Source organism: Catharus ustulatus, chromosome 8, assembly GCF_009819885.2.
Source record: "Catharus ustulatus isolate bCatUst1 chromosome 8, bCatUst1.pri.v2, whole genome shotgun sequence".
NCBI classification, from domain to species: domain Eukaryota; kingdom Metazoa; phylum Chordata; class Aves; order Passeriformes; family Turdidae; genus Catharus; species Catharus ustulatus.
The window spans coordinates 36,390,490-36,400,096 of NC_046228.1; positions in this window are offsets into that span (position 1 = coordinate 36,390,490).

Consider the following 9,607-nt stretch of genomic DNA (forward strand, 5'->3'; position numbering starts at 1 on the left):
GAGGGCCAGCACGGAGCGATTGATGCTCCTCTCCCCAGTCCTTGGTGACCCAGGCTCACTCCAAGCCCGCTGGGTTAGTCAGGCTCACCTTGGCCACATACAGATTCCCAGCAAAACCAACACCGACGTCGGTCCTGCTGCTTCACCTGGATCTGTGAGGACAGCGAAGGCTGAAGCTACAGCTCTACATGCTCCTGGGGAGGCTGATTGGAACAAGTAGCAACAGCGGGACCAGGGCTCCGTGTCTCCCATGGAATGGGTCAGTGGATCACACTGGAAGATGAGGCAGGTTTAGACCAGCATCTAGGAAAAAAATCTTCACTGTGAGGGTAGTGAGGCCCTGGCACAAGTGTGGCTGCCCAAATGCTGGAAGTGTCCAAGGCCATTTTGGACAAGGCTTGTGGCAACCTTTTCTAGTGAAATGTGTCCCTGGCAGGAGGGTTGGAAGTAGAGACTCTTTAAGGCCCATTCCAAGCCAAACCGTTCTGTAATTGTATGATTCTATGATTCTACGACTGGTGTGTGATGTGATAATTGGGAGTGTCTTGGGCAGAACAACCACAAAATGACAGTTTTCCTCTGTGGGCACATATGTGTCCATGTGCCATAAAACAAGTTGGTGTGGGAAAACGACTGGCCTGGTTAAAGAGAGAACTGAGGCAGGAACTCAGGGCAAAAAAGAGCACATGTCACCTCTGGAAGGAGAGGCAGAAAACCTCGGGGATTACAAGGAAGTTATGAGGTGATAAAGCAAGAAAAGTAGAACCAAACCCAAAGAGGGACTTAATTTGGCCAGTGTGATTAAAATTAACAAGAAAAAGATTCTATAAATCCCTTGGCAGTAAAAGGAGGGCTCAGGAAAGTCTCCATCCTTTGCTGGGTGCAGAGGGCAGTGCTGTGTCAGGGAGGAGGATTTGTCCTGAGAATGCTTAGTCCCAGGGCTGGAGGTTGGTGACAGTGAAGGCCCTCAAATCCAGGAGAAAACAGTCAGTGACCCACTCCACCAATGAGATACACACACAAGTCCCTGGACACAAATGAGATGCACCTGAGGGAGCTGGAGAATGAGCTGGCCAAGCCTATTTCATTCATTTCTCAGCAGCTCTGGTAAACTGAAGGAGTTTCTGTTGACTGGAAAGCAAATGTGATGCCCATCTATGAGAAGGATTGGAAGGAGGATTCAGGGAACTCCAGGCCTGTCAGCCTAACCTCTGTACTGGGGAAGGCCATGGAGCCGATCCTGAGTGCTATCCTACAGCATGTGAAAGACAACCAGGGCATCAGGCCCTGACTGCACGTTTGGGAAAGGCAGGTCCTTCTGTGACAGAATGACCCATTCAGTAGATGAGGGAAAGGCTGTGAATGTGTATTTCTAGATATCAGTAAAGCCTTTGACACTGGAGAAGCTGGCTGCTCATGGATTGGACAGGGAAAGTGTTTGCTGGATGAAAAACTAGCTGATGCCCAAGCCCAGAGAGTAGTGGAAAATGGAACTAAATCCAGTTGGGGCTGGTGTAGCAAGACATGTTCCCCACCACAAGAACTTGCTAATTGGTGAAATAAATCATTAGACATTGCTTATCTCATGGTTATTCAGGTGCCATGGAAATGACACTTCTAGCTGACAATAAATATCTTGCTGTGGAAGCAAAATTGTGCAAAGATGGAATTTCTGACAGACACTTTACTTCACAATCTACTTAAGCTACACCAAACTTTCACAAAGTAAAAGTCTTCTGCACATTCCCTGGAAATGCGTTGGGCTTTTCCCCAAAAGTTGGGATGCTGGTTTTGTGGTTACTCTCTCAAGGATTGAATGAAAGGACTCTGTGCACACTCTTGTCAGTTTGGTGGTAAGTTACATTGACTCCTAATCTATACTATTTTTTTCCCGGCTTTAATATGGATACCTTAATGTCGAGCACTGTCTTAAGTGATGTACTAGTAGTTCCGTTGTTTTATACTGTTTAGTAAGTAACTCTGTTCAAGACCTTTTGTCTGTTATCTCCCGTCCCTTCAATAAATAACTCATTTTATAATAGACTTGATGCGCCACTCTTAGAACTAGCGAGCCAGAGTGGTTTAAGTGCAGACCACTTAATTCAAGCTGTATTCAAGTATCTTAGCCTAAGACAGGGCTTGTCTGAAGCTCCCACTCTATCCACAACAGCTTGTGGGTAACCCCAGGGATCAGTGTTGGAGCCAGTCCTGTTTAACATCTTTATTGATGATCTGGATGAGGGGATCAAGCGGAAGTCACACTAAGTTCACAAATGAAACCAACTTGTGTGGGAGGGTGGATCTGCTGGAGGGCAGAAAGGTTCTGCAAAGGGATCAGGATGAGCTGGATTGATGGGCTGAGGACATTGGTGTGAGGGTCAACAAGGCCGAGTCCTGCCCTTGGGTCACAACAACCCCATGGAATGGTCCAGGCTGCAGAAGGAGTGGCTTGAGAGCTGCTCAGCAGGAAGAAACTTCGGAGTTCTGGTTGGCAGCCATTGGATTTGAGCCAGCTGGATTTTTTTTGCCAAGTGGGCAAGAAAGACAGTGGCACCTGGCCTGGATCAGCCACAGTATGGCCAGCAGGACCAGGGCAGTGATCGTCCCTCTGAACTGGGCACTACTGAGGTGCCACCTCAAGTCCTGTGTCCAGTTCTGGCAAGAAATTCTGCAAGAGAGACATTGAGGAGCTGGAGCGAGTCCAGAGAAGGCATTGGAGCTGGGGAAGGGTCACGGAAACACTTCTTGCCAGGAGCAGCTAAGGGAACTGGGGTTCTTTAGTTTGGAGAAGGCTCAAGGGGAACCTCACTGCTCTGTACAACTGCCCAAAAAGAAGTTTTAGTCAGGTGGTGTTCAGCCTCTTCTGCCTTGTCTTAAGTGATAGAACGAGAGGAAATGGCTTTAAGTTGGGGCCAGGGGAGGTTCAGATCAGATATTAGAAAACAATTTTACTGTCAGAGTGTTCAGTCATTGGAAAAATTTGTCCAAGGAGGCAGTGGAGTTCAAGGGGTGCCTGAATGTGGCACTTGGGGTTATGGTTTAGTGGTGATTATGGTGGTGTTGCATTGACTGTTGGACTAGATTATCTTGAAGGTCTTTTCCAACCATAATGATTCAGTGATTCTGTGATTGTGTGACCTGCTACCACTGCCTCAAGCTTCATGCTCTGGGGATGCTCCCTCAGTGGGAGCCATGAGCACTACAAGAAACTTCACAGTTTGAATCCAACATTAGCTTCTCAAGAGATTTCTCCAACTTTCCCCAGGGTCTAAGGTGCAAGGATACCTTAGGTTAACTCAATTTGGCTTTAAGTGGGGGTGGAGGAAGCCACAGAGGCTACTTCTGAGAGAGTAGCCCCTCGAAGCTTCTACCATGTCCAGCAGAGCCAATCCCTAAAGATTCTGACAATTGACACTTGGCTGGCCCAATTAGGGAAGTAAGCAACACCTCTGTGATGACATATTCAAGAAGGAAAAAAGGTGCGCAATTTCTCTTTCTTCTCCACCTCCAAAGGGTGGTGAGGGAGCCGCTGGGCCCCTTCCCTGCACGGCTGTCGGGGGTCATGGTGCTGGGGGACCATTCTGAAGCCATGAGCAGCCACATGGCCGAGACCATGAGGCCACCGGCCCCTGCCCAGCCAGGCCAGCGCCAGGAGCACCCATGCAGCCAGGTGGCGTGGCTGGGGCAGGACCATATGGCTGCTGCCATCTCGGCATGGTTCACAATGAACTTTACTTGCTTACCCGCTTTTAGCCAGTCATGCTGAGAACAGAAGGGCAGCAGTGGTGGCAGCAGTTTTTACCTTTTCAGCATCCTGCATGAAGAGAGGCACTGAGTGGAGCCAGTGGCTGGTGCAGCTTGCACGATGCCAGTGGGGACCACATGACCAGTGGTGAGAGGCAAGGCGAGCAATTCCCTGATGCGGAGCCCGGACAGGATCAACTTTTCAGTGTTGCAGAATTCTATAAAACTTCTTTTTAAGTGATAAAACCTGAGAACAAATGAACTTATGTACACCAATTCTCTCCTGAGTCAGAGAAAAGGAAAAGGTGAATACACGTGAGGAGAGCAGCAAAGTCAGTGCAGAGGAAGGAAGGGGTGAAAGAGGTGCTCTGGCTGTCAGAGCTGAGATTTTTCTGCAAACCGTGATGAGGACTATAATACAACAAATTGTTTCCTTATAAGTCATGAAGTGCATGTAGGCATGCAGAATTCACTCGCAGCCATGATAAAAAAGGTGCTCACGCTGGAGCGTGTGCACGCTGAGAAGCTGTGATCTGGTGAGAGGCTCGAACAGACAGTGAGAAAACCCTTGCTTTTGTACTAGAACGAAACCCACACCACATGAACCAACTGGCCCACAAAAAAACAGTTGTGGGAAGACTGTTTTCCCCGTGGGAGGGTCTCACACTGCAGCAGTTTGGGTGGGATTGCTACTCATGAAAATTAGAACCATGTTGGAGAAGTTCACAAAGAATTGTCTCCTGTGGGAAGGAACCCACAGCATAGCAAAAGAGACTCCTCGCCCTAAGTGAACTGAAGAAAGATTTTTTTAGAAGTGACAAAGTGACTAAAAAACCCATATTTTGTCTCCCTGCACTGTTCGTGGGAGGCAAAGAAGGGCTGGGGGGTGAAAGGTGTTCTAAAAATTTGTTATAGTTCTCATTATGATCTTTAAATTCTGTTAATAACTTTTTCTTTATACCTTTTAAGTTTTGAGCCTGTTTTGCCCTTAAAGTGTTTTCTTCCCAATCCTTGCCTCAACTTATGAAGCGCCCTTTTTTAATTGCTCTTTCCCCCTCCTCTGCTCAACTATAGCAGAGGAAAATGAGTGATTTTTCTTGAGTCCACTGGTGTTTGGCAATGTCAAATCCACAACAAAGGACTCAGCACCAAACCCCCAAGAGGGTCATTAAAGTCCTTGTGCTGTGTCTGTGCTGCTGAGCTGGGCCAGGCTCCTGTCCATGGCAGTGCTGCAGAGAGACAGCTCTGCCCAGGAGCAGCTCTTGTGCACAGCCCAGCAGGGCTGGGGCACTGCCAGGGCATCTCAGGGACACAAGCAGGGCACAGACAGAGCTCAAAGGTGCTCAGCACTGGGGGGATGAGTGAGAGCTCAGTGCAGGAGAAATCTTGGCAGTGCTGTACACAGTGAATTTGTGGGTGCAGGGCAATGCAGGGGCAGGTCCTGGAGGCATCTGTTAAAGTTGGTATATCCCCAGTGATGGGATCTGTGAGGGGGGGCTGTTGGGGGTCAGTTTGGAGTAGCTGTGCAGGTGGCGACTGCAGCCAGGTGTGCCCAGGACGGTCCTGCAGAGAAGGGTCCTGCAGCTCATTGTGCTGTGCTGGGACAGGGACTCTACTGCCCATGAGGGACAGCTCTCAGCTGGCCCAGGGAGCTGCTCCCAGCACTGGGGAAGACTTGTCAAAGGAGCATCACCTGATAGGACAGGGAAGGCTCCACCTGTTGCCCGGGGGCCGCTGCAGGAATCATCAAGACTTCTTCCAGACCGGATCAACCCATGGCAGATCCCAAAGAACACGCCAAGAAGTACAGCAAGTGAGGGATTCAGGGAAAGGTAAAGACCCGGTTCTTTCAGTCTTCGTGGACAACAGAACAGAGAAATTCTTAGCTCAGTTTAGAAGGAAGGACTAAAACTCCACATCTGTTTCTCTCAGAGCTGAATAACCCAGGGTATATCAGAAATCAGCACCTAGGGCCTTGCCACTCAAAATGCAGTTTTTCTGCCATTCATGCCCAGTCAGGAGCACTGCAGCTTTCAGCATAGTCCCTGTTGGGATCCCCCGTCATCCCAAAACCAGAGATGGATTCTGCCACTGCATGATAGCATCAGGGTACATTGTGCACCCATGTCAACTAAAGCCTTGTGCTACTGTGGCTCTGCTGTGCCAGCCATGGATCCACACAGTCCAACAGACCCCTCTGTCCTTTTCCCACACCTGGCTGGAGCCAGTGCCCCACTAGCTCTGATCACGGCACACGTTGCTCACTTCTTGTAAAAATTACATGGAGGTCCCTTCCAGAGGGTCAGAAGTAAGATCAGTCCTTCATTTCTGCCTGATGCCCAATGGAAACTGAGTGGCATTTTTCTTTGAAGAGTTTTCTGTGATGGTTAATTTTCCCTCTCAACTCACACACCCATGCAGCCAAGGCAGGGGTGGGTTTTCCATCCCACTTCCTCATGTTTTCACCATGGCCAGGCAGGTAAAAGCACAGGTTACCTCATGGTGTGCCCCCACTCTCTTGAGCAGGGGGCACTTCCTCCCTATAGACTCTGGTCTGTATTGGTGGGGCATGGAGCACTCGTTTAAATTGCTGGTAGTCTCCTTTAAATTGCTGAAGGTCCTTTCCACAGACAAGATGCAGGCCCATAGGGTGAAAAAGAGACTTTACTCATATTGCCAGAGTTTGGTAACCAAATTATCCACTCTTTGCATGACATCACTGCCAATAAGTTGGTATATGGTGACGGCACTGCAGTAGGAACTTCCACCACACGGTTTGTGTACACTGAACCTCATCTGGATCTACAGGGGACTGTAGGTCTGGACACAACCCTGTGCCATGTCCTTGGGATGATCCTGCCTGAGCAGGGAGGTTGGACCAGATGACTCACTGGTCCCTTCCAATCGAACTAATTCTGTGATTCTGTGAAAGCAGGAGCAGCTCGCTTGATGATGGAATACGGACAATTGGGGGAAAGAAAATCGTGCCAGTTACAGGGGGGAACAATGGCACAGGGAGCAGGACAGGGGATACAGAGAGGAGCGATGGCACAGGGAGCAGGACATAGCAACAGAATAAAACAGGAAGAGGAGCATGAGATAATCAGGGAGCGATGGCAGGGAGAAGGTTCCCCACTGAACTCCATAAAATTACGCCTTCTATGATGGGACAGTTCCTGGATGGATGAGGGGAATGAAGTGGGTCCAGGCTCCTTGTGCAGCCCTTTGGAAGGACTCAGCAGGTGGAAGAGGTGGGCAGGGAGGAGCCTGACCTGTCCTGCCACGTGACACAGGGCTGGGAGACACAAAAGCCAGGTGAGAGCAATGCAACACTCATAGTTCTGTTTCCTTCAAACTCAAACCTGGAGAAAACTCCATTCATCCCTTCAGGGATACAAATTAAGTTTCATCTCCAAAACCCCAAACATTGCGAGGTGAAGAGATTGTGGCAGATGAGGACATTTTCTTGGTTAATCTCCAGACGGCCTTCCAACCCCAACTATTCTTTTACTGCCCAAAACACGGGCAAGGGCCTCAGCAACCACATTTTGGGTCGTTTTCCTCAGCTTCTAAAGTTTCCTGATCCTTTTCCTTTGCCATTTCAGAATCCTCACTTAAGGAAAAAGGAGGTATCAGGATCTGCTGGATGTCCCCAGATTCCCTCCCTAAACCCTGCAGGAGCTTCCAGGAGAGAGAAGCTGCCATGTCTGAGTGAAAATACTTCATTTTTCATAAATACGGGAAATGCTGCTTTTATCTCTAAACCCTCCAAGTCTTGCCTGCCACACCCCGTATCACTTCAGAACAGGGGATTCATAAGCCTTAAAATCCTTGAGAAAAATAACATTCACAGATTCATTTCATTTTGGTGCAATCAAGACTCTGGTCTTGTGGGATGGTCAGCAGATGGGAGTAGCCCAGCAAAGGAAAATTATGAACAAGGGAAAAGTAGAATCTGCACATGTTGAAGTCTTGGGAGCAAAGTACCTGCCTTGCAAATGCTTGCCGTGCTGCAAGGGAGCCTAAATAAGTAGCATCATGATCATCATCTCTTTATTTATAAAAGGTGACACTGACCTCTTGCACCAGACAAAATATGGAAAGTAAAACAACATCTTAAAGCAGCAAATCCATGTTCCAGGGAATTCTGTGTTCCTGACACGGGAGTAAATCCACAATTTACTCTTAAATTCTTTCTGGTTCAAACCAAACGCACCCAATGTCCCATTTGAGTTCACCTGACACCAGCTAGAGCTCGGGAGATGTTTCTTGCTCTGCTGATGCCTCCTTTGGTCCCAAGTCCCTTTCACTGCTGTTGTCCCTCCTCTGTGAGCAGCTCCCCAGGTGAGGAGGTGCTGCAGGTGCCAGAGCAGAGATTCCCCTGCAGCCCTGGAGAAGACCAGAGTGAGGCAGGTGTTGCCTCTGTGGCCCAAGTGCCTCCACCTGAGGGACTCACCCCATGGAAAGGAAGCTGGAACAGTTCCTGAGGCACTCATACCCCCCCAACCCATCTCCCCCAGGAGCTTTTCCATCAGGTTTTCTCTTCCTGTCTCTCCCTGAATCCTGAGTGATGGAGCAGTCTGGGGGGGCACCTGGGGTCAGCCAAGGTCACCCACCCCCAACCTCCCCCACATTCAGAATCCCAGGCTGGTTTGGCTTGGAAGGGACTTCAAAGGTCATCTCAATCCACCCCCTACCATGGGCAGGGACACCTTCCACTATCCCAGGTTTCTCCAAGCCCTGTCCAACCTGGCCATGGACACTTCCAGGGATGGAGCAGCTGCAGCTTCTCTGGACAACATGTGCCAGGGTCTCACCACCCTCCCTGGGAGGAATTTCTTCCCAATATCCCATCTAACCCTGCTCTCTGACAGGTGAAAACCCTCACCATCCATCCTGTCCCCTGAGAAAGGCCCTCCCCAGCTCTCCTGGAGCCCCTTTCTATAGCATATTTTATATCTCCATTATATTTATACCTACATACATCTCAGCCCAAAAAGTGGCTCAGGCAGTCCATGAGTAGTTGTGGCCACCTGGGGTAGCCCTTTTGGGGGGTGTGGGGGAGTGCTGGGGATTTCGGCAGACCTACGAGTTATTTTAGAGGGCCTCAGGAGGTTTTAGAAGGATGTTTGGGAGGGTCCTGAGGGTTTATAGGTGGCATGGAGGGACAGGGGCTATGGAGCGTTTTGAGGGGACTCTAAGGGTATTTGGGATCTACAGGGGAGCCTGTGGGGGTCTCTGGGGTTTTGAGAGGACTACAGGAGTCTATACTCGTGGTCCCCAAAGTCCTCTCAACCTCTTCTTCACCCGACAGCAATCGATCTCCACCCGTCAGGGAAGCTCACTACAGACTCTGGTCCCAATTCCAGCGAAATTTTTGATGTGTGCAACACGCAGGAATGTTTTTCCTGCCGTTTCCCTGGCTCCAAGAGGGACCAGGGGAGCGGCAGGAAGAAGTGGGGAGGCTTGTCCATCCCCCACATCAGCAATTGCAGATTTAAATTTTAATTAAAGGCTGAACTATTGCTGATACTGCGATAGGGTCAGGGTCTTTCTCTACACCGTCGTCATTTCGCCAGTTCCCAGAAGACACTTCAGGGAAGCAGTCAGGGGGTATTCGCGGGATTACGAAAAGGTCTGGAGGGGCACTTAGGGGTCGGGGAGGCATTGGAGAGCATTTGGGGGTTGCACGGGACACATAGGGGGGCTTTTTGGGGCAAGTAGGGGACGGGGGCGGACAGACCTAAAGATCCTGAAGGGCTCCTGAGGGTCAGGAGAAGGAAATTGGGAGTACTTATGGGGACCCGGGGGGCACTTACGGTTTTGGGAAGCCCTTGGGGAGCAGCCAGGACGGTACTTACCG